The following is a 9,833-nucleotide window of genomic DNA, read 5'->3' on the forward strand; positions in this document are numbered from 1 at the left end:
CAACCCTCTTTCCCGTGTTTGGTGCAAGTTGTTTGCTCTTTTGTGTGCAGCCGCTGAAGACGATTGAGGATTGATATTCTTATTGGTTTGACAAACTTTGTTTCCTTAATCAAGGGAAATACTTACCAGCATTATGCTGCAATAACCCATTCCTGTTCACGGAAAGCCCAACACAGATCACAAGTACGAGGAAGGATTTCTAGCGCCGTTGTCAGGGAATATCATCACCAACTATCAAGTAAATTCACACAAATCATCATTCACTTGTTCTTATTTTTATTTGCTATTATATTTTGCTTGCTTCAAAAAAATCAAAAATACAAAACAATCTAGCTTTCCTTGTAACTAGTTTGCATCTTTGCTCTCTAGTTCACTTGCCTAGCTATGCTATCTTTATCTTTGTCACACCAAAACAGAAAGTAAAATGCAAATATTAAGATAAATGGATTCTCATCCACTAGCTAATCTTTTAAAAGACTTGTTTATGTTTAAACGATTGGTAGCGAAAGTGCACTATATTATCTTTATGAGGTCTTACTTGAAAATCAAGAATCCAAAATTTGTGAAATTTATAAAGTGATTCATGAGAATTCCTTGAATGAAAAGCATGATTACCATGTTGTTAGTATAAATTCTACGAATATCAATTGTGCTAATGATCATGATTAGCGTGATAATCATGATGTTGCTTGTGATCTTGATAATTCTATGCTTCATGATGAATCTATTATTGATTATCATATTTGCAAAACTACTAAAAATGGGTTTGGAAGAGCGTCATCTTTAGGTAATAATGATCCTATTACCTTGGAAGATTATAAGACTTGTATGTATATGGATCATAAAGAGAATATTTGACATGATAGTTATTTTGTTGAATTTGAATTCGATCCTACATGTAATTATTATGAGAGAGGCAAATATGGTTTTATAATTTTTTCATGTTACTCACTTACCTATCTTCATATCAAAATTGTTATTGCTTCATTTTTCGTACTTACCTATGCTAGACACTTCTTTTCTTGATAAATGTTTTGCTTATAAAATGCTTATGCATAAGAAGTATGTTAGAATTAAAAGTGCTTGTCACATGTTTTATGATGCTCTCTTTGTGCTTATATTCTTGTCTTTTATGTGAGCATAATTATCATCACAAGCCTATCTTAATGGATATAAAGAAAGAGATTGTTGGGGGACAACCCAATACTTTCTATTTAGGTGTGATGACATGATTATTGCCTTTATAATGATCGTGCTTTTGTGTCAAAAACATAAACTTTGACGTCCAGTGCAGAATTTCTTTGATTTTACTAGAATGTCCTTTTAAACTTAAATTTTTACACCTTATTGCTGTACAAATTCCTCAGGTCATCCTAATTGTTCAGAAGTTTTGGGGTTACAGAATTATAGGTTCATTACATATTATTACCGGTTTTTTCTGTTTTAGACATATTCTGTTTTTTGCTTGGATAGTTTACTTGTTTTGATGATACTATGGATTGTATCGGGTGGTATAAACCATGGATAAGTTAGAATGCGGTACCTATTATGCAAAAATTAAATATGAATCAATTTACAATAGTACCTAAGTATTTGTTATGTTGCTTATACTAACGGACCTCACAATGTTTTATTGAGTTTTGTGTGATTGAAGGTTAAAAGTTTTGGGTGTTATCGTGATGGACAACTGAATAAGGAGCAGCAAGAGCCTAAGCTTGGGGATGCCCAAGGTAATGCTGTAGGAATACTCAAGCGTCCAAGCTTGGGGATGCACCGGAAGGTATCCCCTCTTTTGTCTCAATCCATCGGTATGTCACTTGAAGCTACATTTTTATTCATCACATGATATGCGTTTTGCTTGGAGCATCATTTTCTTTAATTTGATTTTTATTTTTAATTTTCTACAATCTTATTTTTCCGGACACACCAACCTTAGAGAGATGCACATCTATCCTGATTTGTTAGAATGCTCATTGTGCTTCACTTATATCTTTTGAGGTAAACAATTGCTCTAGTACTTCACTTATATCTTTTTGAGCACGGTGGCGTGTAGATTTATAAAAATATTGGAACTCTCGTTCTTCAGTTATATTTGTTTGAGAGTTAATAAAAAGTAGCAGTAATTTTCATGGGTCATAAAGCTATTCCAAAAACAATAAGTATCCAATGGATGATAATCAAAACCATCATGTAGCACATAAAGATAAATTGTTGGTTAATGATATTAATATGGTAATATGAAAAATGTGTGAGTGCATCATTGTTTATTTGTAGAATCAGCGGTATTAAGAGGTGTTAATTCCTTGTTTATCTGAATATTAAAAAGGCATGGCGGGGATGTGTGCGCATTTCTATTCCTTGTTGAAATCCTAGTGTTGTTTCGAGTCGGAGTCGCGCGATGGTTAACTCCTCCCAACCCTCTCCCTCGGGCATGAGGGTAGTGCTTTGATTTGTGATAAAACTAATAAAACTTTGCAATAAGTATATGAGTTCTTCATGACTAATGTGTAACCATGGACATATGCAATCTCACCTCCTCATATTTTGCTAGCCTCTTTGGTACAGTGCATTGCCCATTCTCATCTCGCGGATCAGTGCAAACTTCGCCGGTGCATCCAAACCCCGTGGCATGATATGCTCTATCACACATAAACCTTACTTTATCATCCTCAAAACATCCACCATAGATACCTATCATGTCATTTCCATAACCATTCCGAGTTATATTGCCATGTAAATTCCACCGTTACATCATATGACTTGTTCATTCATCATCCTATTGCTTTGCATGATCATACACAACTGACATAGCATTTGTGGCAAAGCCACCATTCATTAGATTGCTGATACATGTAATGCTAGATCATTTCACATCCTGGTACACTACTAGAGGCATTCATATTGAGTCATATCGAGCTTTCATAAGTTGTAAGTAAATAAAAGTGTGATGATCATCATTATTAGGGCATTATCTTAGTGCGGAAAGGATAATGGAGACTATGGTTCCTCCACAAGTCAGGAAGATACTTTGGACGAAAAATGAAAATGCGGGAGGCCAAATGAGCCCACCATAAAAAAGAAAAAAATGAATGAGAGAAAGAGAGAGCAGGGACTTTGCTACTATCCTTTACCACAATTTTGCCTCAAAGTGGCACCATATTCCTCATGTAGAAAGTCTAGTGATATGTCATTTTCATATGCTAGTGGGAATCATATTATCATTACTATAAACTTGGCTTGCATATTCCGATGACGAGCTTCCTCAAATGCCCGACGTCTTCATGAGAAAGCAAGTTGGATGCACACCCTCAGGGAGTTCTGTATTAAGGGGTCCTCGGGCGTTTGGGTTATCTCTTGTGGGCCAACCATATGGGTTGCATCATTGAAGACCGGATTGTCTGATAACTTTATGACCAGGATGGAAAGCTCCGAAGACTAGACATGTACCCGAAGTCAAGAGGACCAATTCAGCCCATCTACCACCGGCTAAGGTCGGTAACATGTAACCCTAGGAACCCTGGTGTCTATATTGACCGCAGGTTCTTACGCATATAGGTAGGCTATCCCATCTAGGATTTAACTCATACGATCTTGAGGTAGATCGACTCTGTAATCATCGTTCCACATCAATATAATGAAGTAGGACATAGGGTTTTACCTCCTCACGAGGGCCCGAGCCTGGGTAAATACGGTCTCCCTTTCTCTCCTGCAACCCATCGATCCAAGGTCTACTATTCGGGACTCCCTACCCGAGATATGCTGGTTTTGACACCGACATTGGTGCTTTCATTGAGAGTTTCGTATTGGGATCATAGGAAGGATCGATGGCTCGCTTGATCATCAGTGATCGAATCAACAACGGGGGCACCCTCGCCCCCGGCCGGATCCTCGTGCTCGGCAGCGTCACGCTGCACGCGAACTCAATTGGCCTTCCTGGCCAGATCAGAGGCTTCGTCTGTGGTCAGCAAATAAGATTTGGAGATTTAGAATTCTCCACCGACTCCCGGCACAATTTGTTCCCTGACGAAATCACGACCTCGACCGATGAATCTCAAAACCCCGAAGCCTTGACTCTGGGTCTCGTGTCCGGCCATAGCCCCGGTCCTCTCTTCCTCGAAGAGTCACCTGTGATCTTGGACCCAACTAATATGCCCGGACAATAGCGAACGACCATTGTCGAACTTGCATCCCTTGCGGAAGCCATGGAGGTTAACTCCAAAAATCTCAAAAAAGTCGATTAGGACAACTTCTTGATGTTAAACGAGACACTCGACCAGATCCAACCGCTTGAAATCTCAGATAATCGGAGCCCGACTAGCGCGAACATTGGCTCTGAGGTGGATTATGAGGACTTTTACAGCCCACCCATCACCCACTCGGTTGTTACTGTCGAAGATTTAACCGACGCGTTGGACTATGCCTCCGAGGAGCTCAAAGACGTGGATGACGAGGCCTATTACCCCACCCCCGTAAATACTGGGGGGTTGACCGCAACGTCCACCTATGACATTTACATGGTAGACACGTCCCGTGACACGCGTGATGTCACACCCAGGAAACACGCCGATAAGTCCATGGAGGAGTCCTCAATGCGCTGTAAGCTGCGTAAGCGTGCCAAAGCGAATACGTGAAAGGGCTCCACACAAGCTATAGGGGAAGACATAACCCCAAAGAACCAAAACAACCTGGAAGCTCCATAGTAACAACCAGAAGAACCGGACAACACTGATCCTGATGATTTCAATAATTTTTACGACGACGACTACCTTCCCCCTGTCGACGACGAAGACGGTTTCGAGGCCGAAGACCTCGTAATCCCCGAGGACCCTGGAGGCCAGGAGCAGTTCCGGTTGCAGCTTATAGCTACCGCTCAGAGCCACTCCAGGCCGAACAAAACACCATTAATAGCAGGTGGACAAAAATCCTGGCCCCCGAAGAAGGATACGACACTGAGTGGCCAGATAAAAAGAGAAGCTACCCACGCTGGCGCCTGCTGCCTCAGTTCGAGGACGAGGCCCCAGAGCACATGTCCCCCAGGCACACAGACTGTGACCATCCTGACAGCCTTCCTCGAGGGAGTGACAGAGCGGCCGTAGGGACCGATTACAAACCGGAGCCTCCCCGTAGAAAATGCAAAGAACACATACACACTAGGGACCGACACAACCGACCAGCAGGTCGCAACAGATCCATCTACAAATCCAGGAGGTACTCCCCCACTCGATGGGATGACGAACCACCTCGGGCCGCTTACAAAAGCAGAGGTCGGGAACTATACCGGGCTCAACTCGGAGCCGACCTCTGGCACAACATAGCCTGGATAAGAGGCACTGCTTACCTATTGTGTTTCATGGATGAGGTCGTGCAACACCAATTCCCGGAAGGGTTTAAACCCATAAACATAGAACAATACGGCGGGACGACAGACCCCACCGTGTGGATAGAAGATTTCCTTCTCCACATCCATATGGCTAGGGGAGATGATCTCCATGCCATAAAATACTTGCCCCTAAAGCTCAAAGGACTGGCACGACACTGGCTAAATAACCTAGCCGAAGACTCCATTGGGATCTGGGAAGAGCTCGAGGAGGCTTTCTTGTCTAACTTTCACGGAACCTATGTTCGGCCACCAGATTCGTCCAACCTGAGCAACGTCATTCAAAAAGCGGGCAAATCAGCGACAGAATTCTAGAACCGGTTCCTCACCAAGAAGAATCAAATTGTGGACTATCCGGACACTGAAGCAGTAGCCTCTTTTAGGCACAACATCTGGGACGAATGGCTGGCCCGACAGCTCTAGGACAGGCTGAGGACAATGTCCGCTCTTACTTCCCTCATGACCCACTTTTGCACAAGCGAAGATAATAGGCTAGCTCGGCACAGCCACAACGCGGACGACCCCGGAACCTCTGAAGTTTGGGATGGGAATGACAATCCAAGAAAAAACAAGAACAAACGCCGCTACTGTAATGGCGATGCGGACGACACAGCGGTAAATGCTGGATTCCGCAACTCAAAACCTAGACAGCAGAAGAAACCCTTTAAAGGGAACAGGGACGGACCGACCCCATGGGATAAAATCATGGAATGGCCCTGCCGGATCCATGGCACCCAAGACAAGCCCGCCACCTACACCAACCGTAACTGTTGGGTGTTCAAACAGGTCGGCAAGCTAGACACCGAAGAGCAGACCAGTGACCCACGAAGTGAAGACAACAAGGAGCCTCGCGGCCTGATCACCGGGGGGACAAAAATAGTTCCCACCTGAGGTCAAAACCGTGAACATGATTTATGTCACTCATATACCAAAAAAGGAGAGGAAGAGAGCCCTTCAAGAGGTATACGCCATAGATCCTCTAGCCCCCGAATGTAATCCATGGTTGGCTTGCCCGATCACCTTCGACCACAAGGACCATCTGACCAGTATCCATCATGGAGGGTCGGCCGCCCTCTTTTTAGATCCCATTATAAATGGGTACCACCTCACTAGCGTTCTTATGGACAGAGGAAGTAGCCTTAATCAGATTTACTCAGATATGGTGAAAAAGATGGGCATAGGCCCATCAAGAATGAAACCAAGTCGCACTGCCTTTAAAGGAGTGATTCCAGGCGTCAAAGCCTGCTGCTTTGGTACGATAACATTAGAGGTTGTGTTCGGCTCACCCGACAACTTCTGCAGTGAAGACTTAATCTTTGACATCGTCCCTTTTGCAGCGGATACCGCACATTGCTCGGCCACACAACTTTCGCCCACTACAATGCTATGCCCCACTACGCCGATATGAAGCTCAAAATGCCTCGAAATACAGAGTGCTCTCTCCAGACTGAGGAACACACGGCCGCACTGGCAGCTGAATGCCAACATGACAGCGAAACATCAAGCCACACGCCGACAATCATGGCATGGAAGGAAGGCAAGCAAGCCCGAGCTCAATCATATCTATCGGAGACTTCTTCGGCTCAGAGTAAATACAGATACGTCTCCCATGGCTTGGTCCGAACACCTGCAAGGTATGTCCCTCATAGACAAAATTTCATCCCTAAATTGCCATGGGAAGCCATGGGAGCCACCCGGAAAGGATCATGTGATCGGTTCAACCGATCCACGGTCCAAACACCTTTACGGTAAAAGCGGGGTATCATGAAGAACTCCCCATGCGTCAAGCTTTTTCGTGTCATCAATAGCTTCTCAAGACCCTCTACTCAAGGTCCGCGTGCTGACAGCAACTTCCTTCAAAGTATAGTACCCCCACCTCTAACAAGGATAAAATAAATAGTACAACCAAAAATAGGGCGGACGTCAAGCCGCCCATGGAAGGTCAGAGAGAAAAATTTGGTTTAAAAACTTTTATCTCAATAAATGATAGTTACCTGTAATAGCTTCCTTGGTGCCACGAGTTATAAAAATTTCTCGCACACACCATTTATAAACCTTTTTACGGTATTTTTGTATGGATGTTTTTGATATTCATCGGCGTTGACAGGTCAAACTTATTATACACATGCTAAGTGCGATCGACCAATAGACCAGGGTCTTGGATGATAATACCTCCCCAAGCACTACCCCGTCACTACTTCTTTTATTAAGTGTTCGATTTCTCGGATTTTTCTTTATATGCATCGGTTTCGAATTATGTCTTGGTTCAAAAGTTGGGTTGCCCCTCTCGTGTGGTTACCCCCTTACGTTTAACTAGTTCGGCTAAAGGGGTAAAGGGAGAACCACTGCGATTGTATTCCCACATGGCCTGGCTAAAAATACCTTAGTGGGGAAAGCCGAAAACTGACCATCATAATAAGCGAGAAGTGTTTGCAATCCAAGCTTAAGTAAAAAAAAGCCAACAGAGGATATTCTGTGTCATACGGGGGGTTGTACCTTCGCGAACCATGTGCTAATTATTTCGAATTTTGGTTTATACGATTACTAGAAAAAGGCATGGGGCTTGTAACCAGCCCCCAAATTAAAGCTCCTAAGGCTAAGTAAAAGTGATAAAACCGCATAGTCCGATTGCCTTATTTCCTTCATGCACTAGGACCTTCGGGCACTGATACATCGGCTAAGGGTTAAAGTGCGGGCGTTGAAACACCCCGAGTAGTCTGTACATGGGGGCTGAAGCCGACGACTGGTAGCTTTCCGATTAAAACAGCCAACAGAGGAGTCAAAATAATTCAAAATGCACTTCACTTGGGACAAGTTATAACATACAAATTTTCCTGAAGCACACTATAACATGTTCATTCAAAAATTACATCTTTCGAGCACTGGGCCTCGATAACCCTAGCACCCTACATCGCGGTATTGAAATATAGCTTGGGGCGCATGTGCTCCTTTCCATCTTGTTGAGGATTGGTTGCCATCTTCAGGGTCTTCACCCCTGGAAAGTGCACCATAGTCCTCACAAAGGCTATACGTGCCCCTTCTATACAAACAGAGCGCTCCAGGACATCAATCCAAGGCACAACATCGACCAACTTCTGCACTAAGCCGAAGTAGCTGCTCGGAAGAGGCTCGGTAGGCTACAGGTGGGCAAAGATCTTTCATGGCTGGCTCTTCCATCCTATGCAGCTCCATGAGTTATTTCATCTGATAGGTGAGACTGGGGTTAGGCTCAAGAGTCTAAAACTACACCCAGAAAAGCCTCCACTCAACATCCTTGTCATGGGCCAAATAGTGCTTGGTCGCTTCTGCCACACTCCGCGGGAGGGCCGTGAAGGAGCTTGAGGAACGCCATATTCGTGTAAGAAAGGCATACATGTTTCCAACAAAGGCACATTGCAATAAGTATGGCTTACCATTTGGCATCAGCTTGGCCTGGCGCAGCTCTTCTTCAAAAAACCTTTAGTCCATCCGCTCCGATTTGAGCTCGGTGGACACCTTGGAGAGATCAGCCATCTGCTCCCGGGATGTTTGCTCCAAGGCTTCTCATTTATAGCTGGGCTCTTGCAGCTCCAGTTGAATCCCTGCTACCCGGGCTTCTTGCTTGCTGCCATCAACCGTGAGGGAGCTCAGCTCGGCAGCTACCTATTCGGCCGCCACCTTGTGAGCAGCGGCCTCCTGCTTGGCCTTGTCCAATTCAGCCTTGAGTTTTTCATACTCTTTGTCCTAGGCCGCTGACCAAATCGATATCACGGGGTCATATACTAAAAGCTAGGACAATCCTTCTCTACTAAGGGCAATCAGAATTTTCATAACACTTCTTAAAAACTTACCCTGACTTTGATCGAGCCGGACATTTACCCAGCTGAGCTCTTTGTCAGAAACCTTCATTTTCGATTCAGCTCAACAATCTCGAGAGTGTTGGCATCAGCAGCGGAGGATGAGGCTTGCAAGGTAAAATTATGAATTAAAAGGACTACGACTTATCGGAACAGGAGACACTCGGTCGGAATTACTCCAGCAAGCAGTTATAATCGAAGGATCTCCAGATTATTTTTATTTATGCCCAAGAGTTATTTTGAGCAACAGATAAGCTTGTCAAACCTACCGATGCACTACTGGAATCTAGTAATTTGCCATCAACCAGTTCTGTGTCGTCTGCTCGCTGATGGCAAAGAACCTCTTTGCCGTCAGCTGACCTAAAGCAGACGGTAAAGGGCTGACTGATGGCAAATAGAATATTTGCCATCGGTCAGTCCTTTGCCATCTGCGAGCAGACGACAAAGAGACCGGGGGCAGAGGGCAAAGAGGACAGATGGGTCCCACTAGATCTTGGGCCTGGCCAGGTCCAACGGACGCGCTCTTTGCCGTCCGTCGTGGGGCTCTTTGCCGTCCGGGGGCACACGACAAAGGGGAGTGCCTATAACGACCGTTGCCCCCCGACCCCTCCCTCCACTAC

The sequence above is a fragment of the Hordeum vulgare genome, chromosome 3H (assembly GCF_904849725.1).
Source record: "Hordeum vulgare subsp. vulgare chromosome 3H, MorexV3_pseudomolecules_assembly, whole genome shotgun sequence".
Lineage (NCBI taxonomy): Eukaryota > Viridiplantae > Streptophyta > Magnoliopsida > Poales > Poaceae > Hordeum > Hordeum vulgare.